Raw genomic sequence first — 22,726 nt, forward strand, 5'->3', positions numbered from 1 at the left:
GGCCTTAAACTTAGGTGTCAGTGTCTTTTCACTTCTCTTATTTGCTCTTTCAGTCACTCTCTCAAGGATGTATAAACAGCCGGAAAGTTGAATTGTTACGTTGAGTGAGACAGACCGACGAAAGATATAAGGTGAAAGTGCGTCCATTTGGACGACTGGAGATTATTTGCGTAATGAAAAGTGTGGGAGGCAGTGAATGCATGTGTGTGAGAGTAAAATGCGAGAAGCTGGTGCAGAAGATGGATCGTGTTGCACTGTTAGTTCTCAGCCACTGAAGGGCGCAGTGCGGGTTAAGCACCTGAGCCTGGATAGCTCAGTCGGTAGAGCATCAGACTTTTAATCTGAGGGTCCAGGGTTCAAGTCTCTGTTCAGGCGTTGTTTGTCTAGCGCCTTTATCACAGTGGTGTTTGTGCAGTGTCCTCAAGAATTCAAAGCCATGTACTTTGGCTGTGGAGAGCAAAGACTCTGGCAGCCCTTTTCGTTGCAAGTTTTGTCCATTCTGACCGGCAATTCTTTCAGTTGCAGCAAGACGTCTGCTTTGCTTGATCGCATCGTTTCAATCTTAAACAGGATTGCATCACCTCCGTCATCACTTTTTAACAGTTTTTACATACACAAATAAGGCAGTTGAACATCGTTGTTATTATTCTGATGTATTGTCACGCACCTGAAACGTTAACTCTATTTTTCTCGCCACACATGCTGCCAGACCTGCTTTGTCTTTTTTGCACTCTCGGTTTTGATTTCAGATTTCCACAATCCTCACTATTTCGCTTTTGTTCTTGTTATCCAGCTTTATTCTTCAAAATTTCCTTATCAATCATCAGCTTAGCAAATTAAAGTTTAATTCACTTCACGCGACAAATATCACTCCATTGCCCTTCAAAATCTCTTCGGGAAATGACATGCTTAAGTTGGTTTTGAAATAATAACAGGATTTCCCATGCTTTTCCTGCATTCAGAGAGACAAAAAAACTTACAGCACAGGGTGCCGTTCCACTCGTGATACCTGTGACGGTTCTTCGAATACGTGTGCGTCGTCATATATGCCAGCTCTGTTTTCCCTAAACCTTTACGTTCTTCAGGCTGCAGACCAAAGCACTTTGAAGATTACTTATGGTTCAACCTCCACCGTCATTTCAGACAGTGCACTGCAGATTCCAACAAAATGGGGGCATAAAACTAAGTGTTTCCACAGCTCGCCTCTGATTATTTTGCCAATCAACTTGAATCTGTGCCCATTTCTTTGCTGAAAGCTCTGCCACTGGACAGGTTCTCCTTCTTTAAACTATCAAAAAGCCTCATCATGTAGAATATATCCACTAACGCTCCTTTTATGATCCCCAGCTCGAGGTAGAGCAAGGACAATTTCTATTACAGAAAAGAAAATGATGGAAATATTCCACTATTCAGGCAGCATCTGTGGAAGGTGAAGCCGATCTCTCCTCATATGCACTCTATCAACTCCCCTCAGGATCGCGTATGCTACAACAAGATAAAGCCTGGATGTACCTGATTCAGCCCTGGTGTTTGATCAACTTTTATTATCGGGAGCCGTTCTATTACCGCGTCTTTGTCAATTTGAAATGTTTGTAATGTGTTAATGACTTCATGTTTCACTGTGCCCTTGGAAGCATCTTCTTCCTTGGTAAAGACAGACGCCAAAGTATTCATAATAGCGATAATATCGCTCGGAGACTTTGGGATGGCCTTAAACTTAGGTGTCAGTGTCTTTTCACTTCTCTTATTTGCTCTTTCAGTCACTCTCTCAAGGATGTATAAACAGCCGGAAAGTTGAATTGTTACGTTGAGTGAGACAGACCGACGAAAGATATAAGGTGAAAGTGCGTCCATTTGGACGACTGGAGATTATTTGCGTAATGAAAAGTGTGGGAGGCAGTGAATGCATGTGTGTGAGAGTAAAATGCGAGAAGCTGGTGCAGAAGATGGATCGTGTTGCACTGTTAGTTCTCAGCCACTGAAGGGCGCAGTGCGGGTTGAGTGTCTGAGCCTGGATAGCTCAGTTGGTAGAGCATCAGACTTTTAATCTGAGGGTCCAGGGTTCAAGTTCCTGTTCAGGCGCTCTTTGTCTTGTGCCTTTATCACAGTGGTGTTTGTGCAGTGTCCTCAAAAATTCAAAACCACGTACTTTGGCTGTGGGGAGCCAAGACTCTGGCAGCCTTTTTCGTTGCAAGTTTTGTCCATTCTGACCGGCAATTCTTTCAGTTGCAGCAAGACGTCTGCTTTGCTTGATCGCATCGTTTCAATCTTAAGCAGTTTTGCATCACCTCCGTCATCACTTTTTAACAGTTTTTACATACACAAATAAGGCAGTTGAACATCGTTGTTATTATTCTGATGTATTGTCACGCACCTGAAACGTTAACTCTATTTTTCTCGCCACACATGCTGCCAGACCTGCTTTGTCTTTTTTGCACTCTCGGTTTTGATTTCAGATTTCCACAATCCTCACTATTTCGCTTTTGTTCTTGTTATCCAGGTTTATTCTTCAAAATTTCCTTATCAATCATCAGCTTAGCAAATTAAAGTTTAATTCACTTCACGCGACAAATATCACTCCATTGCCCTTCAAAATCTCTTCGGGAAATGACATGCTTAAGTTGGTTTTGAAATAATAACAGGATTTCCCATGCTTTTCCTGCATTCAGAGAGACAAAAAAACTTACAGCACAGGGTGCCGTTCCACTCGTGATACCTGTGACGGTTCTTCGAATACGTGTGCGTCGTCATATATGCCAGCTCTGTTTTCCCTAAACCTTTACGTTCTTCAGGCTGCAGACCAAAGCACTTTGAAGATTACTTATGGTTCAACCTCCACCGTCATTTCAGACAGTGCACTGCAGATTCCAACAAAATGGGGGCATAAAACTAAGTGTTTCCACAGCTCGCCTCTGATTATTTTGCCAATCAACTTGAATCTGTGCCCATTTCTTTGCTGAAAGCTCTGCTACTGGACAGGTTCTCCTTCTTTAAACTATCAAAAAGCCTCATCATGTAGAATATATCCACTAACGCTCCTTTTATGATCCCCAGCTCGAGGTAGAGCAAGGACAATTTCTATTACAGAAAAGAAAATGATGGAAATATTCCACTATTCAGGCAGCATCTGTGGAAGGTGAAGCCGATCTCTCCTCATATGCACTCTATCAACTCCCCTCAGGATCGCGTATGCTACAACAAGATAAAGCCTGGATGTACCTGATTCAGCCCTGGTGTTTGATCAACTTTTATTATCGGGAGCCGTTCTATTACCGCGTCTTTGTCAATTTGAAATGTTTGTAATGTGTTAATGACTTCATGTTTCACTGTGCCCTTGGAAGCATCTTCTTCCTTGGTAAAGACAGACGCCAAAGTATTCATAATAGCGATAATATCGCTCGGAGACTTTGGGATGGCCTTAAACTTAGGTGTCAGTGTCTTTTCACTTCTCTTATTTGCTCTTTCAGTCACTCTCTCAAGGATGTATAAACAGCCGGAAAGTTGAATTGTTACGTTGAGTGAGACAGACCGACGAAAGATATAAGGTGAAAGTGCGTCCATTTGGACGACTGGAGATTATTTGCGTAATGAAAAGTGTGGGAGGCAGTGAATGCATGTGTGTGAGAGTAAAATGCGAGAAGCTGGTGCAGAAGATGGATCGTGTTGCACTGTTAGTTCTCAGCCACTGAAGGGCGCAGTGCGGGTTGAGCATCTGAGCCTGGATAGCTCAGTCGGTAGAGCATCAGACTTTTAATCTGAGGGTCCAGGGTTCAAGTCCCTGTTCAGGCGCTCTTTGTCTTGTGCCTTTATCACAGTGGTGTTTGTGCAGTGTCCTCAAAAATTCAAAACCATGTACTTTGGCTGTGGGGAGCCAAGACTCTGGCAGCCTTTTTCGTTGCAAGTATTGTCCATTCTGACCGGCAATTCTTTCAGTTGCAGCAAGACGTCTGCTTTGCTTGATCGCATCGTTTCAATCTTAAACAGGATTGCATCACCTCCGTCATCACTTTTTAACAGTTTTTACATACACAAATAAGGCAGTTGAACATCGTTGTTATTATTCTGATGTATTGTCACGCACCTGAAACGTTAACTCTATTTTTCTCGCCACACATGCTGCCAGACCTGCTTTGTCTTTTTTGCACTCTCGGTTTTGATTTCAGATTTCCACAATCCTCACTATTTCGCTTTTGTTCTTGTTATCCAGCTTTATTCTTCAAAATTTCCTTCTCAATCATCAGCTTAGCAAATTAAAGTTTAATTCACTTCACGCGACAAATATCACTCCATTGCCCTTCAAAATCTCTTCGGGAAATGACATGCTTAAGTTGGTTTTGAAATAATAACAGGATTTCCCATGCTTTTCCTGCATTCAGAGAGACAAAAAAACTTACAGCACAGGGTGCCGTTCCACTCGTGATACCTGTGACGGTTCTTCGAATACGTGTGCGTCGTCATATATGCCAGCTCTGTTTTCCCTAAACCTTTACGTTCTTCAGGCTGCAGACCAAAGCACTTTGAAGATTACTTATGGTTCAACCTCCACCGTCATTTCAGACAGTGCACTGCAGATTCCAACAAAATGGGGGCATAAAACTAAGTGTTTCCACAGCTCGCCTCTGATTATTTTGCCAATCAACTTGAATCTGTGCCCATTTCTTTGCTGAAAGCTCTGCTACTGGACAGGTTCTCCTTCTTTAAACTATCAAAAAGCCTCATCATGTAGAATATATCCACTAACTCTCCTTTTATGATCCCCAGCTCGAGGTAGAGCAAGGACAATTTCTATTACAGAAAAGAAAATGATGGAAATATTCCACTATTCAGGCAGCATCTGTGGAAGGTGAAGCCGATCTCTCCTCGTATCCACTCTATCAACTCCCCTCAGGATCGCGTATGCTACAACAAGATAAAGCCTGGATGTACCTGATTCAGCCTTGGTGTTTGATCAACTTTTATTATCGGGAGCCGTTTTATTACCGCGTCTTTGTCAATTTGAAATGTTTGTAATGTGTTAATGACTTCATGTTTCACTGTGCCCTTGGAAGCATCTTCTTCCTTGGTAAAGACAGATGCCAAAGTATTCATAATAGCGATAATATCGCTCGGAGTCTTTGGGATGGCCTTAAACTTAGGTGTCAGTGTCTTTTCACTTCTCTTATTTGCTCTTTCAGTCGCTCTCTCAAGGATGTATAAACAGCCGGAAAGTTGAATTGTTACGTTGAGTGAGACAGACCGACGAAAGATATAAGGTGAAAGTGCGTCCAGTTGGACGACTGGAGATTATTTGCGTAATGAAAAGTGTGGGAGGCAGTGAATGCATGGGTGTGAGAGTAAAATGCGAGAAGCGAGTGCAGAAGATGGATCGTGTTGCACTGTTAGTTCTCAGCCACTGAAGGGCGAAGTGCGGGTTGAGTTTCCGAGCCAAGATAGCTCAGTCGGTAGAACATCAGACTTTTAATCTGAGGGTCCAGGGTTCAAGTCCCTGTTCAGGCGCTCTTTGTCTTGTGCCTTTATCACAGTGGTGTTTGTGCAGTGTCCTCAAAAATTCAAAACCATGTACTTTGGCTGTGGGGAGCCAAGACTCTGGCAGCCTTTTTCGTTGCAAGTTTTGTCCATTCTGACCGGCAATTCTTTCAGTTGCAGCAAGACGTCTGCTTTGCTTGATCGCATCGTTTCAATCTTAAACAGGATTGCATCACCTCCGTCATCACTTTTTAACAGTTTTTACATACACAAATAAGGCAGTTGAACATCGTTGTTATTATTCTGATGTATTGTCACGCACCTGAAACGTTAACTCTATTTTTCTCGCCACACATGCTGCCAGACCTGCTTTGTCTTTTTTGCACTCTCGGTTTTGATTTCAGATTTCCACAATCCTCACTATTTCGCTTTTGTTCTTGTTATCCAGCTTTATTCTTCAAAATTTCCTTATCAATCATCAGCTTAGCAAATTAAAGTTTAATTCACTTCACGCGACAAATATCACTCCATTGCCCTTCAAAATCTCTTCGGGAAATGACATGCTTAAGTTGGTTTTGAAATAATAACAGGATTTCCCATGCTTTTCCTGCATTCAGAGAGACAAAAAAACTTACAGCACAGGGTGCCGTTCCACTCGTGATACCTGTGACGGTTCTTCGAATACGTGTGCGTCGTCATATATGCCAGCTCTGTTTTCCCTAAACCTTTACGTTCTTCAGGCTGCAGACCAAAGCACTTTGAAGATTACTTATGGTTCAACCTCCACCGTCATTTCAGACAGTGCACTGCAGATTCCAACAAAATGGGGGCATAAAACTAAGTGTTTCCACAGCTCGCCTCTGATTATTTTGCCAATCAACTTGAATCTGTGCCCATTTCTTTGCTGAAAGCTCTGCTACTGGACAGGTTCTCCTTCTTTAAACTATCAAAAAGCCTCATCATGTAGAATATATCCACTAACGCTCCTTTTATGATCCCCAGCTCGAGGTAGAGCAAGGACAATTTCTATTACAGAAAAGAAAATGATGGAAATATTCCACTATTCAGGCAGCATCTGTGGAAGGTGAAGCCGATCTCTCCTCATATGCACTCTATCAACTCCCCTCAGGATCGCGTATGCTACAACAAGATAAAGCCTGGATGTACCTGATTCAGCCCTGGTGTTTGATCAACTTTTATTATCGGGAGCCGTTCTATTACCGCGTCTTTGTCAATTTGAAATGTTTGTAATGTGTTAATGACTTCATGTTTCACTGTGCCCTTGGAAGCATCTTCTTCCTTGGTAAAGACAGACGCCAAAGTATTCATAATAGCGATAATATCGCTCGGAGACTTTGGGATGGCCTTAAACTTAGGTGTCAGTGTCTTTTCACTTCTCTTATTTGCTCTTTCAGTCGCTCTCTCAAGGATGTATAAACAGCCGGAAAGTTGAATTGTTACGTTGAGTGAGACAGACCGACGAAAGATATAAGGTGAAAGTGCGTCCATTTGGACGACTGGAGATTATTTGCGTAATGAAAAGTGTGGGAGGCAGTGAATGCATGTGTGTGAGAGTAAAATGCGAGAAGCTGGTGCAGAAGATGGATCGTGTTGCACTGTTAGTTCTCAGCCACTGAAGGGCGCAGTGCGGGTTGAGTGTCTGAGTTTGGATAGCTCAGTCGGTAGAGCATCAGACTTTTAATCTGAGGGTCCAGGGTTCAAGTCCCTGTTCAGGCGCTCTTTGTCTTGTGCCTTTATCACAGTGGTGTTTGTGCAGTGTCCTCAAAAATTCAAAACCATGTACTTTGGCTGTGGGGAGCCAAGACTCTGGCAGCCTTTTTCGTTGCAAGTATTGTCCATTCTGACCGGCAATTCTTTCAGTTGCAGCAAGACGTCTGCTTTGCTTGATCGCATCGTTTCAATCTTAAACAGGATTGCATCACCTCCGTCATCACTTTTTACCAGTTTTTACATACACAAATAAGGCAGTTGAACATCGTTGTTATTATTCTGATGTATTGTCACGCACCTGAAACGTTAACTCTATTTTTCTCGCCACACATGCTGCCAGACCTGCTTTGTCTTTTTTGCACTCTCGGTTTTGATTTCAGATTTCCACAATCCTCACTATTTCGCTTTTGTTCTTGTTATCCAGCTTTATTCTTCAAAATTTCCTTATCAATCATCAGCTTAGCAAATTAAAGTTTAATTCACTTCACGCGACAAATATCACTCCATTGCCCTTCAAAATCTCTTCGGGAAATGACATGCTTAAGTTGGTTTTGAAATAATAACAGGATTTCCCATGCTTTTCCTGCATTCAGAGAGACAAAAAAACTTACAGCACAGGGTGCCGTTCCACTCGTGATACCTGTGACGGTTCTTCGAATACGTGTGCGTCGTCATATATGCCAGCTCTGTTTTCCCTAAACCTTTACGTTCTTCAGGCTGCAGACCAAAGCACTTTGAAGATTACTTATGGTTCAACCTCCACCGTCATTTCAGACAGTGCACTGCAGATTCCAACAAAATGGGGGCATAAAACTAAGTGTTTCCACAGCTCGCCTCTGATTATTTTGCCAATCAACTTGAATCTGTGCCCATTTCTTTGCTGAAAGCTCTGCTACTGGACAGGTTCTCCTTCTTTAAACTATCAAAAAGCCTCATCATGTAGAATATATCCACTAACACTCCTTTTATGATCCCCAGCTCGAGGTAGAGCAAGGACAATTTCTATTACAGAAAAGAAAATGATGGAAATATTCCACTATTCAGGCAGCATCTGTGGAAGGTGAAGCCGATCTCTCCTCATATGCACTCTATCAACTCCCCTCAGGATCGCGTATGCTACAACAAGATAAAGCCTGGATGTACCTGATTCAGCCCTGGTGTTTGATCAACTTTTATTATCGGGAGCCGTTCTATTACCGCGTCTTTGTCAATTTGAAATGTTTGTAATGTGTTAATGACTTCATGTTTCACTGTGCCCTTGGAAGCATCTTCTTCCTTGGTAAAGACAGACGCCAAAGTATTCATAATAGCGATAATATCGCTCGGAGACTTTGGGATGGCCTTAAACTTAGGTGTCAGTGTCTTTTCACTTCTCTTATTTGCTCTTTCAGTCACTCTCTCAAGGATGTATAAACAGCCGGAAAGTTGAATTGTTACGTTGAGTGAGACAGACCGACGAAAGATATAAGGTGAAAGTGCGTCCATTTGGACGACTGGAGATTATTTGCGTAATGAAAAGTGTGGGAGGCAGTGAATGCATGTGTGTGAGAGTAAAATGCGAGAAGCTGGTGCAGAAGATGGATCGTGTTGCACTGTTAGTTCTCAGCCACTGAAGGGCGCAGTGCGGGTTGCATGTCTGAGCCTGGATAGCTCAGTCGGTAGAGCATCAGACTTTTAATCTGAGGGTCCAGGGTTCAAGTCCCTGTTCAGGCGCTCTTTGTCTTGTGCCTTTATCACAGTGGTGTTTGTGCAGTGTCCTCAAAAATTCAAAACCATGTACTTTGGCTGTGGGGAGCCAAGACTCTGGCAGCCTTTTTCGTTGCAAGTATTGTCCATTCTGACCGGCAATTCTTTCAGTTGCAGCAAGACGTCTGCTTTGCTTGATCGCATCGTTTCAATCTTAAACAGGATTGCATCACCTCCGTCATCACTTTTTAACAGTTTTTACATACACAAATAAGGCAGTTGAACATCGTTGTTATTATTCTGATGTATTGTCACGCACCTGAAACGTTAACTCTATTTTTCTCGCCACACATGCTGCCAGACCTGCTTTGTCTTTTTTGCACTCTCGGTTTTGATTTCAGATTTCCACAATCCTCACTATTTCGCTTTTGTTCTTGTTATCCAGCTTTATTCTTCAAAATTTCCTTATCAATCATCAGCTTAGCAAATTAAAGTTTAATTCACTTCACGCGACAAATATCACTCCATTGCCCTTCAAAATCTCTTCGGGAAATGACATGCTTAAGTTGGTTTTGAAATAATAACAGGATTTCCCATGCTTTTCCTGCATTCAGAGAGACAAAAAAACTTACAGCACAGGGTGCCGTTCCACTCGTGATACCTGTGACGGTTCTTCGAATACGTGTGCGTCGTCATATATGCCAGCTCTGTTTTCCCTAAACCTTTACGTTCTTCAGGCTGCAGACCAAAGCACTTTGAAGATTACTTATGGTTCAACCTCCACCGTCATTTCAGACAGTGCACTGCAGATTCCAACAAAATGGGGGCATAAAACTAAGTGTTTCCACAGCTCGCCTCTGATTATTTTGCCAATCAACTTGAATCTGTGCCCATTTCTTTGCTGAAAGCTCTGCTACTGGACAGGTTCTCCTTCTTTAAACTATCAAAAAGCCTCATCATGTAGAATATATCCACTAACGCTCCTTTTATGATCCCCAGCTCGAGGTAGAGCAAGGACAATTTCTATTACAGAAAAGAAAATGATGGAAATATTCCACTATTCAGGCAGCATCTGTGGAAGGTGAAGCCGATCTCTCCTCATATGCACTCTATCAACTCCCCTCAGGATCGCGTATGCTACAACAAGATAAAGCCTGGATGTACCTGATTCAGCCCTGGTGTTTGGTCAACTTTTATTATCGGGAGCCGTTCTATTACCGCGTCTTTGTCAATTTGAAATGTTTGTAATGTGTTAATGACTTCATGTTTCACTGTGCCCTTGGAAGCATCTTCTTCCTTGGTAAAGACAGACGCCAAAGTATTCATAATAGCGATAATATCGCTCGGAGACTTTGGGATGGCCTTAAACTTAGGTGTCAGTGTCTTTTCACTTCTCTTATTTGCTCTTTCAGTCACTCTCTCAAGGATGTATAAACAGCCGGAAAGTTGAATTGTTACGTTGAGTGAGACAGACCGACGAAAGATATAAGGTGAAAGTGCGTCCATTTGGACGACTGGAGATTATTTGCGTAATGAAAAGTGTGGGAGGCAGTGAATGCATGTGTGTGAGAGTAAAATGCGAGAAGCTGGTGCAGAAGATGGATCGTGTTGCACTGTTAGTTCTCAGCCACTGAAGGGCGCAGTGCGGGTTGAGTGTCTGAGTTTGGATAGCTCAGTCGGTAGAGCATCAGACTTTTAATCTGAGGGTCCAGGGTTCAAGTCCCTGTTCAGGCGCTCTTTGTCTTGTGCCTTTATCACAGTGGTGTTTGTGCAGTGTCCTCAAAAATTCAAAACCATGTACTTTGGCTGTGGGGAGCCAAGACTCTGGCAGCCTTTTTCGTTGCAAGTATTGTCCATTCTGACCGGCAATTCTTTCAGTTGCAGCAAGACGTCTGCTTTGCTTGATCGCATCGTTTCAATCTTAAACAGGATTGCATCACCTCCGTCATCACTTTTTACCAGTTTTTACATACACAAATAAGGCAGTTGAACATCGTTGTTATTATTCTGATGTATTGTCACGCACCTGAAACGTTAACTCTATTTTTCTCGCCACACATGCTGCCAGACCTGCTTTGTCTTTTTTGCACTCTCGGTTTTGATTTCAGATTTCCACAATCCTCACTATTTCGCTTTTGTTCTTGTTATCCAGCTTTATTCTTCAAAATTTCCTTATCAATCATCAGCTTAGCAAATTAAAGTTTAATTCACTTCACGCGACAAATATCACTCCATTGCCCTTCAAAATCTCTTCGGGAAATGACATGCTTAAGTTGGTTTTGAAATAATAACAGGATTTCCCATGCTTTTCCTGCATTCAGAGAGACAAAAAAACTTACAGCACAGGGTGCCGTTCCACTCGTGATACCTGTGACGGTTCTTCGAATACGTGTGCGTCGTCATATATGCCAGCTCTGTTTTCCCTAAACCTTTACGTTCTTCAGGCTGCAGACCAAAGCACTTTGAAGATTACTTATGGTTCAACCTCCACCGTCATTTCAGACAGTGCACTGCAGATTCCAACAAAATGGGGGCATAAAACTAAGTGTTTCCACAGCTCGCCTCTGATTATTTTGCCAATCAACTTGAATCTGTGCCCATTTCTTTGCTGAAAGCTCTGCTACTGGACAGGTTCTCCTTCTTTAAACTATCAAAAAGCCTCATCATGTAGAATATATCCACTAACGCTCCTTTTATGATCCCCAGCTCGAGGTAGAGCAAGGACAATTTCTATTACAGAAAAGAAAATGATGGAAATATTCCACTATTCAGGCAGCATCTGTGGAAGGTGAAGCCGATCTCTCCTCATATGCACTCTATCAACTCCCCTCAGGATCGCGTATGCTACAACAAGATAAAGCCTGGATGTACCTGATTCAGCCCTGGTGTTTGGTCAACTTTTATTATCGGGAGCCGTTCTATTACCGCGTCTTTGTCAATTTGAAATGTTTGTAATGTGTTAATGACTTCATGTTTCACTGTGCCCTTGGAAGCATCTTCTTCCTTGGTAAAGACAGACGCCAAAGTATTCATAATAGCGATAATATCGCTCGGAGACTTTGGGATGGCCTTAAACTTAGGTGTCAGTGTCTTTTCACTTCTCTTATTTGCTCTTTCAGTCACTCTCTCAAGGATGTATAAACAGCCGGAAAGTTGAATTGTTACGTTGAGTGAGACAGACCGACGAAAGATATAAGGTGAAAGTGCGTCCATTTGGACGACTGGAGATTATTTGCGTAATGAAAAGTGTGGGAGGCAGTGAATGCATGTGTGTGAGAGTAAAATGCGAGAAGCTGGTGCAGAAGATGGATCGTGTTGCACTGTTAGTTCTCAGCCACTGAAGGGCGCAGTGCGGGTTGCATGTCTGAGCCTGGATAGCTCAGTCGGTAGAGCATCAGACTTTTAATCTGAGGGTCCAGGGTTCAAGTCCCTGTTCAGGCGCTCTTTGTCTTGTGCCTTTATCACAGTGGTGTTTGTGCAGTGTCCTCAAAAATTCAAAACCATGTACTTTGGCTGTGGGGAGCCAAGACTCTGGCAGCCTTTTTCGTTGCAAGTATTGTCCATTCTGACCGGCAATTCTTTCAGTTGCAGCAAGACGTCTGCTTTGCTTGATCGCATCGTTTCAATCTTAAACAGGATTGCATCACCTCCGTCATCACTTTTTACCAGTTTTTACATACACAAATAAGGCAGTTGAACATCGTTGTTATTATTCTGATGTATTGTCACGCACCTGAAACGTTAACTCTATTTTTCTCGCCACACATGCTGCCAGACCTGCTTTGTCTTTTTTGCACTCTCGGTTTTGATTTCAGATTTCCACAATCCTCACTATTTCGCTTTTGTTCTTGTTATCCAGCTTTATTCTTCAAAATTTCCTTATCAATCATCAGCTTAGCAAATTAAAGTTTAATTCACTTCACGCGACAAATATCACTCCATTGCCCTTCAAAATCTCTTCGGGAAATGACATGCTTAAGTTGGTTTTGAAATAATAACAGGATTTCCCATGCTTTTCCTGCATTCAGAGAGACAAAAAAACTTACAGCACAGGGTGCCGTTCCACTCGTGATACCTGTGACGGTTCTTCGAATACGTGTGCGTCGTCATATATGCCAGCTCTGTTTTCCCTAAACCTTTACGTTCTTCAGGCTGCAGACCAAAGCACTTTGAAGATTACTTATGGTTCAACCTCCACCGTCATTTCAGACAGTGCACTGCAGATTCCAACAAAATGGGGGCATAAAACTAAGTGTTTCCACAGCTCGCCTCTGATTATTTTGCCAATCAACTTGAATCTGTGCCCATTTCTTTGCTGAAAGCTCTGCTACTGGACAGGTTCTCCTTCTTTAAACTATCAAAAAGCCTCATCATGTAGAATATATCCACTAACGCTCCTTTTATGATCCCCAGCTCGAGGTAGAGCAAGGACAATTTCTATTACAGAAAAGAAAATGATGGAAATATTCCACTATTCAGGCAGCATCTGTGGAAGGTGAAGCCGATCTCTCCTCATATGCACTCTATCAACTCCCCTCAGGATCGCGTATGCTACAACAAGATAAAGCCTGGATGTACCTGATTCAGCCCTGGTGTTTGATCAACTTTTATTATCGGGAGCCGTTCTATTACCGCGTCTTTGTCAATTTGAAATGTTTGTAATGTGTTAATGACTTCATGTTTCACTGTGCCCTTGGAAGCATCTTCTTCCTTGGTAAAGACAGACGCCAAAGTATTCATAATAGCGATAATATCGCTCGGAGACTTTGGGATGGCCTTAAACTTAGGTGTCAGTGTCTTTTCACTTCTCTTATTTGCTCTTTCAGTCACTCTCTCAAGGATGTATAAACAGCCGGAAAGTTGAATTGTTACGTTGAGTGAGACAGACCGACGAAAGATATAAGGTGAAAGTGCGTCCATTTGGACGACTGGAGATTATTTGCGTAATGAAAAGTGTGGGAGGCAGTGAATGCATGTGTGTGAGAGTAAAATGCGAGAAGCTGGTGCAGAAGATGGATCGTGTTGCACTGTTAGTTCTCAGCCACTGAAGGGCGCAGTGCGGGTTGAGTGTCTGAGCCTGGATAGCTCAGTCGGTAGAGCATCAGACTTTTAATCTGAGGGTCCAGGGTTCAAGTCCCTGTTCAGGCGCTCTTTGTCTTGTGCCTTTATCACAGTGGTGTTTGTGCAGTGTCCTCAAAAATTCAAAACCATGTACTTTGGCTGTGGGGAGCCAAGACTCTGGCAGCCTTTTTCGTTGCAAGTATTGTCCATTCTGACCGGCAATTCTTTCAGTTGCAGCAAGACGTCTGCTTTGCTTGATCGCATCGTTTCAATCTTAAACAGGATTGCATCACCTCCGTCATCACTTTTTAACAGTTTTTACATACACAAATAAGGCAGTTGAACATCGTTGTTATTATTCTGATGTATTGTCACGCACCTGAAACGTTAACTCTATTTTTCTCGCCACACATGCTGCCAGACCTGCTTTGTCTTTTTTGCACTCTCGGTTTTGATTTCAGATTTCCACAATCCTCACTATTTCGCTTTTGTTCTTGTTATCCAGCTTTATTCTTCAAAATTTCCTTATCAATCATCAGCTTAGCAAATTAAAGTTTAATTCACTTCACGCGACAAATATCACTCCATTGCCCTTCAAAATCTCTTCGGGAAATGACATGCTTAAGTTGGTTTTGAAATAATAACAGGATTTCCCATGCTTTTCCTGCATTCAGAGAGACAAAAAAACTTACAGCACAGGGTGCCGTTCCACTCGTGATACCTGTGACGGTTCTTCGAATACGTGTGCGTCGTCATATATGCCAGCTCTGTTTTCCCTAAACCTTTACGTTCTTCAGGCTGCAGACCAAAGCACTTTGAAGATTACTTATGGTTCAACCTCCACCGTCATTTCAGACAGTGCACTGCAGATTCCAACAAAATGGGGGCATAAAACTAAGTGTTTCCACAGCTCGCCTCTGATTATTTTGCCAATCAACTTGAATCTGTGCCCATTTCTTTGCTGAAAGCTCTGCCACTGGACAGGTTCTCCTTCTTTAAACTATCAAAAAGCCTCATCATGTAGAATATATCCACTAACGCTCCTTTTATGATCCCCAGCTCGAGGTAGAGCAAGGACAATTTCTATTACAGAAAAGAAAATGATGGAAATATTCCACTATTCAGGCAGCATCTGTGGAAGGTGAAGCCGATCTCTCCTCATATGCACTCTATCAACTCCCCTCAGGATCGCGTATGCTACAACAAGATAAAGCCTGGATGTACCTGATTCAGCCCTGGTGTTTGATCAACTTTTATTATCGGGAGCCGTTCTATTACCGCGTCTTTGTCAATTTGAAATGTTTGTAATGTGTTAATGACTTCATGTTTCACTGTGCCCTTGGAAGCATCTTCTTCCTTGGTAAAGACAGACGCCAAAGTATTCATAATAGCGATAATATCGCTCGGAGACTTTGGGATGGCCTTAAACTTAGGTGTCAGTGTCTTTTCACTTCTCTTATTTGCTCTTTCAGTCACTCTCTCAAGGATGTATAAACAGCCGGAAAGTTGAATTGTTACGTTGAGTGAGACAGACCGACGAAAGATATAAGGTGAAAGTGCGTCCATTTGGACGACTGGAGATTATTTGCGTAATGAAAAGTGTGGGAGGCAGTGAATGCATGTGTGTGAGAGTAAAATGCGAGAAGCTGGTGCAGAAGATGGATCGTGTTGCACTGTTAGTTCTCAGCCACTGAAGGGCGCAGTGCGGGTTGAGTGTCTGAGCCTGGATAGCTCAGTCGGTAGAGCATCAGACTTTTAATCTGAGGGTCCAGGGTTCAAGTCCCTGTTCAGGCGCTCTTTGTCTTGTGCCTTTATCACAGTGGTGTTTGTGCAGTGTCCTCAAAAATTCAAAACCATGTACTTTGGCTGTGGGGAGCCAAGACTCTGGCAGCCTTTTTCGTTGCAAGTATTGTCCATTCTGACCGGCAATTCTTTCAGTTGCAGCAAGACGTCTGCTTTGCTTGATCGCATCGTTTCAATCTTAAACAGGATTGCATCACCTCCGTCATCACTTTTTAACAGTTTTTACATACACAAATAAGGCAGTTGAACATCGTTGTTATTATTCTGATGTATTGTCACGCACCTGAAACGTTAACTCTATTTTTCTCGCCACACATGCTGCCAGACCTGCTTTGTCTTTTTTGCACTCTCGGTTTTGATTTCAGATTTCCACAATCCTCACTATTTCGCTTTTGTTCTTGTTATCCAGCTTTATTCTTCAAAATTTCCTTATCAATCATCAGCTTAGCAAATTAAAGTTTAATTCACTTCACGCGACAAATATCACTCCATTGCCCTTCAAAATCTCTTCGGGAAATGACATGCTTAAGTTGGTTTTGAAATAATAACAGGATTTCCCATGCTTTTCCTGCATTCAGAGAGACAAAAAAACTTACAGCACAGGGTGCCGTTCCACTCGTGATACCTGTGACGGTTCTTCGAATACGTGTGCGTCGTCATATATGCCAGCTCTGTTTTCCCTAAACCTTTACGTTCTTCAGGCTGCAGACCAAAGCACTTTGAAGATTACTTATGGTTCAACCTCCACCGTCATTTCAGACAGTGCACTGCAGATTCCAACAAAATGGGGGCATAAAACTAAGTGTTTCCACAGCTCGCCTCTGATTATTTTGCCAATCAACTTGAATCTGTGCCCATTTCTTTGCTGAAAGCTCTGCCACTGGACAGGTTCTCCTTCTTTAAACTATCAAAAAGCCTCATCATGTAGAATATATCCACTAACGCTCCTTTTATGATCCCCAGCTCGAGGTAGAGCAAGGACAATTTCTATTACAGAAAAGAAAATGATGGAAATATTCCACTATTCAGGCAGCATCTGTGGAAGGTGAAGCCGATCTCTCCTCATATGCACTCTATCAACTCCCCTCAGGATCGCGTATGCTACAACAAGATAAAGCCTGGATGTACCTGATTCAGCCCTGGTGTTTGATCAACTTTTATTATCGGGAGCCGTTCTATTACCGCGTCTTTGTCAATTTGAAATGTTTGTAATGTGTTAATGACTTCATGTTTCACTGTGCCCTTGGAAGCATCTTCTTCCTTGGTAAAGACAGACGCCAAAGTATTCATAATAGCGATAATATCGCTCGGAGACTTTGGGATGGCCTTAAACTTAGGTGTCAGTGTCTTTTCACTTCTCTTATTTGCTCTTTCAGTCACTCTCTCAAGGATGTATAAACAGCCGGAAAGTTGAATTGTTACGTTGAGTGAGACAGACCGACGAAAGATATAAGGTGAAAGTGCGTCCATTTGGACGACTGGAGATTATTTGCGTAATGAAAAGTGTGGGAGGCAGTGAATGCATGTGTGTGAGAGTAAAATGCGAGAAGCTGGTGCAGAAGATGGATCGTGTTGCACTGTTAGTTCTCAGCCACTGAAGGGCGCAGTGCGGGTTGAGTGTCTGAGCCTGGATAGCTCAGTCGGTAGAGCATCAGACTTTTAATCTGAGGGTCCAGGGTTCAAGTCCCTGTTCAGGTGCTCTTTGTCCTTGTGCCTTTATCACAGTGGTGTTTGTGCAGTGTCCTCAAAAATTCAAAACCATGTACTTTGGCTGTGGGGAGCCAAGACTCTGGCAGTCTTTTTCGTTGCAAGTATTGTCCATTCTGACCGGCAATTCTTTCAGTTGCAGCAAGACGTCTGCTTTGCTTGATCGCATCGTTTCAATCTTAAACAGGATTGCATCACCTCCGTCATCACTTTTTAACAGTTTTTACATACACAAATAAGGCAGTTGAACATCGTTGTTATTATTCTGATGTATTGTCACGCACCTGAAACGTTAACTCTATTTTTCTCGCCACACATGCTGCCAGACCTGCTTTGTCTTTTTTGCACTCTCGGTTTTGATTTCAGATTTCCACAATCCTCACTATTTCGCTTTTGTTCTTGTTATCCAGCTTTATTCTTCAAAATTTCCTTATCAATCATCAGCTTAGCAAATTAAAGTTTAATTCACTTCACGCGACAAATATCACTCCATTGCCCTTCAAAATCTCTTCGGGAAATGACATGCTTAAGTTGGTTTTGAAATAATAACAGGATTTCCCATGCTTTTCCTGCATTCAGAGAGACAAAAAAACTTACAGCACAGGGTGCCGTTCCACTCGTGATACCTGTGACGGTTCTTCGAATACGTGTGCGTCGTCATATATGCCAGCTCTGTTTTCCCTAAACCTTTACGTTCTTCAGGCTGCAGACCAAAGCACTTTGAAGATTACTTATGGTTCAACCTCCACCGTCATTTCAGACAGTGCACTGCAGATTCCAACAAAATGGGGGCATAAAACTAAGTGTTTCCACAGCTCGCCTCTGATTATTTTGCCAATCAACTTGAATCTGTGCCCATTTCTTTGCTGAAAGCTCTGCTACTGGACAGGTTCTCCTTCTTTAAACTATCAAAAAGCCTCATCATGTAGAATATATCCACTAACGCTCCTTTTATGATCCCCAGCTCGAGGTAGAGCAAGGACAATTTCTATTACAGAAAAGAAAATGATGGAAATATTCCACTATTCAGGCAGCATCTGTGGAAGGTGAAGCCGATCTCTCCTCGTATCCACTCTATCAACTCCCCTCAGGATCGCGTATGCTACAACAAGATAAAGCCTGGATGTACCTGATTCAGCCCTGGTGTTTGATCAACTTTTATTATCGGGAGCCGTTTTATTACCGCGTCTTTGTCAATTTGAAATGTTTGTAATGTGTTCATGACTTCATGTTTCACTGTGCCCTTGGAAGCATCTTCTTCCTTGGTAAAGACAGATGCCAAAGTATTCATAATAGCGATAATATCGCTCGGAGACTTTGGGATGGCCTTAAACTTAGGTGTCAGTGTCTTTTCACTTCTCTTATTTGCTCTTTCAGTCGCTCTCTCAAGGATGTATAAACAGCCGGAAAGTTGAATTGTTACGTTGAGTGAGACAGACCAACGAAAGATATATGGTGAAAGTGCGTCCAGTTGGACGACTGGAGATTATTTGCGTAATGAAAAGTGTGGGAGGCAGTGAATGCATGGGTGTGAGAGTAAAATGCGAGAAGCGAGTGCAGAAGATGGATCGTGTTGCACTGTTAGTTCTCAGCCACTGAAGGGCGAAGTGCGGGTTGAGTTTCCGAGCCAAGATAGCTCAGTCGGTAGAACATCAGACTTTTAATCTGAGGGTCCAGGGTTCAAGTCCCTGTTCAGGCGCTCTTTGTCTTGTGCCTTTATCACAGTGGTGTTTGTGCAGTGTCCTCAAAAATTCAAAACCATGTACTTTGGCTGTGGGGAGCCAAGACTCTGGCAGCCTTTTTCGTTGCAAGTTTTGTCCATTCTGACCGGCAATTCTTTCAGTTGCAGCAAGACGTCTGCTTTGCTTGATCGCATCGTTTCAATCTTAAACAGGATTGCATCACCTCCGTCATCACTTTTTAACAGTTTTTACATACACAAATAAGGCAGTTGAACATCGTTGTTATTATTCTGATGTATTGTCACGCACCTGAAACGTTAACTCTATTTTTCTCGCCACACATGCTGCCAGACCTGCTTTGTCTTTTTTGCACTCTCGGTTTTGATTTCAGATTTCCACAATCCTCACTATTTCGCTTTTGTTCTTGTTATCCAGCTTTATTCTTCAAAATTTCCTTATCAATCATCAGCTTAGCAAATTAAAGTTTAATTCACTTCACGCGACAAATATCACTCCATTGCCCTTCAAAATCTCTTCGGGAAATGACATGCTTAAGTTGGTTTTGAAATAATAACAGGATTTCCCATGCTTTTCCTGCATTCAGAGAGACAAAAAAACTTACAGCACAGGGTGCCGTTCCACTCGTGATACCTGTGACGGTTCTTCGAATACGTGTGCGTCGTCATATATGCCAGCTCTGTTTTCCCTAAACCTTTACGTTCTTCAGGCTGCAGACCAAAGCACTTTGAAGATTACTTATGGTTCAACCTCCACCGTCATTTCAGACAGTGCACTGCAGATTCCAACAAAATGGGGGCATAAAACTAAGTGTTTCCACAGCTCGCCTCTGATTATTTTGCCAATCAACTTGAATCTGTGCCCATTTCTTTGCTGAAAGCTCTGCTACTGGACAGGTTCTCCTTCTTTAAACTATCAAAAAGCCTCATCATGTAGAATATATCCACTAACGCTCCTTTTATGATCCCCAGCTCGAGGTAGAGCAAGGACAATTTCTATTACAGAAAAGAAAATGATGGAAATATTCCACTATTCAGGCAGCATCTGTGGAAGGTGAAGCCGATCTCTCCTCATATGCACTCTATCAACTCCCCTCAGGATCGCGTATGCTACAACAAGATAAAGCCTGGATGTACCTGATTCAGCCCTGGTGTTTGATCAACTTTTATTATCGGGAGCCGTTCTATTACCGCGTCTTTGTCAATTTGAAATGTTTGTAATGTGTTAATGACTTCATGTTTCACTGTGCCCTTGGAAGCATCTTCTTCCTTGGTAAAGACAGACGCCAAAGTATTCATAATAGCGATAATATCGCTCGGAGACTTTGGGATGGCCTTAAACTTAGGTGTCAGTGTCTTTTCACTTCTCTTATTTGCTCTTTCAGTCACTCTCTCAAGGATGTATAAACAGCCGGAAAGTTGAATTGTTACGTTGAGTGAGACAGACCGACGAAAGATATAAGGTGAAAGTGCGTCCATTTGGACGACTGGAGATTATTTGCGTAATGAAAAGTGTGGGAGGCAGTGAATGCATGTGTGTGAGAGTAAAATGCGAGAAGCTGGTGCAGAAGATGGATCGTGTTGCACTGTTAGTTCTCAGCCACTGAAGGGCGCAGTGCGGGTTGAGCATCTGAGCCTGGATAGCTCAGTCGGTAGAGCATCAGACTTTTAATCTGAGGGTCCAGGGTTCAAGTCCCTGTTCAGGCGCTCTTTGTCTTGTGCCTTTATCACAGTGGTGTTTGTGCAGTGTCCTCAAAAATTCAAAACCATGTACTTTGGCTGTGGGGAGCCAAGACTCTGGCAGCCTTTTTCGTTGCAAGTATTGTCCATTCTGACCGGCAATTCTTTCAGTTGCAGCAAGACGTCTGCTTTGCTTGATCGCATCGTTTCAATCTTAAACAGGATTGCATCACCTCCGTCATCACTTTTTACCAGTTTTTACATACACAAATAAGGCAGTTGAACATCGTTGTTATTATTCTGATGTATTGTCACGCACCTGAAACGTTAACTCTATTTTTCTCGCCACACATGCTGCCAGACCTGCTTTGTCTTTTTTGCACTCTCGGTTTTGATTTCAGATTTCCACAATCCTCACTATTTCGCTTTTGTTCTTGTTATCCAGCTTTATTCTTCAAAATTTCCTTATCAATCATCAGCTTAGCAAATTAAAGTTTAATTCACTTCACGCGACAAATATCACTCCATTGCCCTTCAAAATCTCTTCGGGAAATGACATGCTTAAGTTGGTTTTGAAATAATAACAGGATTTCCCCTGCTTTTCCTGCATTCAGAGAGACAAAAACACTTACAGCACAGGGTGCCGTTCCACTCGTGATACCTGTGACGGTTCTTCGAATACGTGTGCGTCGTCATATATGCCAGCTCTGTTTTCCCTAAACCTTTACGTTCTTCAGGCTGCAGACCAAAGCACTTTGAAGATTACTTATGGTTCAACCTCCACCGTCATTTCAGACAGTGCACTGCAGATTCCAACAAAATGGGGGCATAAAACTAAGTGTTTCCACAGCTCGCCTCTGATTATTTTGCCAATCAACTTGAATCTGTGCCCATTTCTTTGCTGAAAGCTCTGCTACTGGACAGGTTCTCCTTCTTTAAACTATCAAAAAGCCTCATCATGTAGAATATATCCACTAACGCTCCTTTTATGATCCCCAGCTCGAGGTAGAGCAAGGACAATTTCTATTACAGAAAAGAAAATGATGGAAATATTCCACTATTCAGGCAGCATCTGTGGAAGGTGAAGCCGATCTCTCCTCGTATCCACTCTATCAACTCCCCTCAGGATCGCGTATGCTACAACAAGATAAAGCCTGGATGTACCTGATTCAGCCTTGGTGTTTGATCAACTTTTATTATCGGGAGCCGTTTTATTACCGCGTCTTTGTCAATTTGAAATGTTTGTAATGTGTTAATGACTTCATGTTTCACTGTGCCCTTGGAAGCATCTTCTTCCTTGGTAAAGACAGATGCCAAAGTATTCATAATAGCGATAATATCGCTCGGAGTCTTTGGGATGGCCTTAAACTTAGGTGTCAGTGTCTTTTCACTTCTCTTATTTGCTCTTTCAGTCGCTCTCTCAAGGATGTATAAACAGCCGGAAAGTTGAATTGTTACGTTGAGTGAGACAGACCGACGAAAGATATAAGGTGAAAGTGCGTCCAGTTGGACGACTGGAGATTATTTGCGTAATGAAAAGTGTGGGAGGCAGTGAATGCATGGGTGTGAGAGTAAAATGCGAGAAGCGAGTGCAGAAGATGGATCGTGTTGCACTGTTAGTTCTCAGCCACTGAAGGGCAAAGTGCGGGTTGAGTTTCCGAGCCAAGATAGCTCAGTCGGTAGAACATCAGACTTTTAATCTGAGGGTCCAGGGTTCAAGTCCCTGTTCAGGCGCTCTTTGTCTTGTGCCTTTATCACAGTGGTGTTTGTGCAGTGTCCTCAAAAATTCAAAACCATGTACTTTGGCTGTGGGGAGCCAAGACTCTGGCAGCCTTTTTCGTTGCAAGTTTTGTCCATTCTGACCGGCAATTCTTTCAGTTGCAGCAAGACGTC

General features: G+C 42.6%; 14 non-coding genes across 14 annotated transcripts; all 14 read left to right on the top strand.

Moving 5' to 3' along the window:
• Window positions 1-302: 302 nt before the first annotated feature.
• Window positions 303-375, top strand: trnak-uuu (transfer RNA lysine (anticodon UUU)). Its single transcript has one exon. It is a non-coding gene; the product is annotated as a tRNA-Lys (tRNA).
• A 1,634-nt stretch (window positions 376-2,009) lies between these two features.
• Window positions 2,010-2,082, top strand: trnak-uuu (transfer RNA lysine (anticodon UUU)). The gene has a single exon. It is a non-coding gene; the product is annotated as a tRNA-Lys (tRNA).
• A 1,634-nt stretch (window positions 2,083-3,716) lies between these two features.
• Window positions 3,717-3,789, top strand: trnak-uuu (transfer RNA lysine (anticodon UUU)). Its single transcript has one exon. It is a non-coding gene; the product is annotated as a tRNA-Lys (tRNA).
• A 1,634-nt stretch (window positions 3,790-5,423) lies between these two features.
• On the top strand, window positions 5,424-5,496 carry trnak-uuu (transfer RNA lysine (anticodon UUU)). Its single transcript has one exon. It is a non-coding gene; the product is annotated as a tRNA-Lys (tRNA).
• Window positions 5,497-7,130: 1,634 nt separating this feature from the next.
• On the top strand, window positions 7,131-7,203 carry trnak-uuu (transfer RNA lysine (anticodon UUU)). The gene has a single exon. It is a non-coding gene; the product is annotated as a tRNA-Lys (tRNA).
• Window positions 7,204-8,837: 1,634 nt separating this feature from the next.
• On the top strand, window positions 8,838-8,910 carry trnak-uuu (transfer RNA lysine (anticodon UUU)). Its single transcript has one exon. It is a non-coding gene; the product is annotated as a tRNA-Lys (tRNA).
• Window positions 8,911-10,544: 1,634 nt separating this feature from the next.
• On the top strand, window positions 10,545-10,617 carry trnak-uuu (transfer RNA lysine (anticodon UUU)). The gene has a single exon. It is a non-coding gene; the product is annotated as a tRNA-Lys (tRNA).
• Window positions 10,618-12,251: 1,634 nt separating this feature from the next.
• On the top strand, window positions 12,252-12,324 carry trnak-uuu (transfer RNA lysine (anticodon UUU)). The gene has a single exon. It is a non-coding gene; the product is annotated as a tRNA-Lys (tRNA).
• Window positions 12,325-13,958: 1,634 nt separating this feature from the next.
• On the top strand, window positions 13,959-14,031 carry trnak-uuu (transfer RNA lysine (anticodon UUU)). Its single transcript has one exon. It is a non-coding gene; the product is annotated as a tRNA-Lys (tRNA).
• Window positions 14,032-15,665: 1,634 nt separating this feature from the next.
• trnak-uuu (transfer RNA lysine (anticodon UUU)) lies at window positions 15,666-15,738 on the top strand. The gene has a single exon. It is a non-coding gene; the product is annotated as a tRNA-Lys (tRNA).
• A 1,634-nt stretch (window positions 15,739-17,372) lies between these two features.
• Window positions 17,373-17,445, top strand: trnak-uuu (transfer RNA lysine (anticodon UUU)). Its single transcript has one exon. It is a non-coding gene; the product is annotated as a tRNA-Lys (tRNA).
• Window positions 17,446-19,080: 1,635 nt separating this feature from the next.
• trnak-uuu (transfer RNA lysine (anticodon UUU)) lies at window positions 19,081-19,153 on the top strand. Its single transcript has one exon. It is a non-coding gene; the product is annotated as a tRNA-Lys (tRNA).
• Window positions 19,154-20,787: 1,634 nt separating this feature from the next.
• Window positions 20,788-20,860, top strand: trnak-uuu (transfer RNA lysine (anticodon UUU)). The gene has a single exon. It is a non-coding gene; the product is annotated as a tRNA-Lys (tRNA).
• Window positions 20,861-22,494: 1,634 nt separating this feature from the next.
• On the top strand, window positions 22,495-22,567 carry trnak-uuu (transfer RNA lysine (anticodon UUU)). The gene has a single exon. It is a non-coding gene; the product is annotated as a tRNA-Lys (tRNA).
• The last annotated feature ends 159 nt before the right edge of the window (window positions 22,568-22,726 follow it).

This window comes from Heterodontus francisci, chromosome 28 (assembly GCF_036365525.1).
Source record: "Heterodontus francisci isolate sHetFra1 chromosome 28, sHetFra1.hap1, whole genome shotgun sequence".
NCBI lineage: Eukaryota > Metazoa > Chordata > Chondrichthyes > Heterodontiformes > Heterodontidae > Heterodontus > Heterodontus francisci.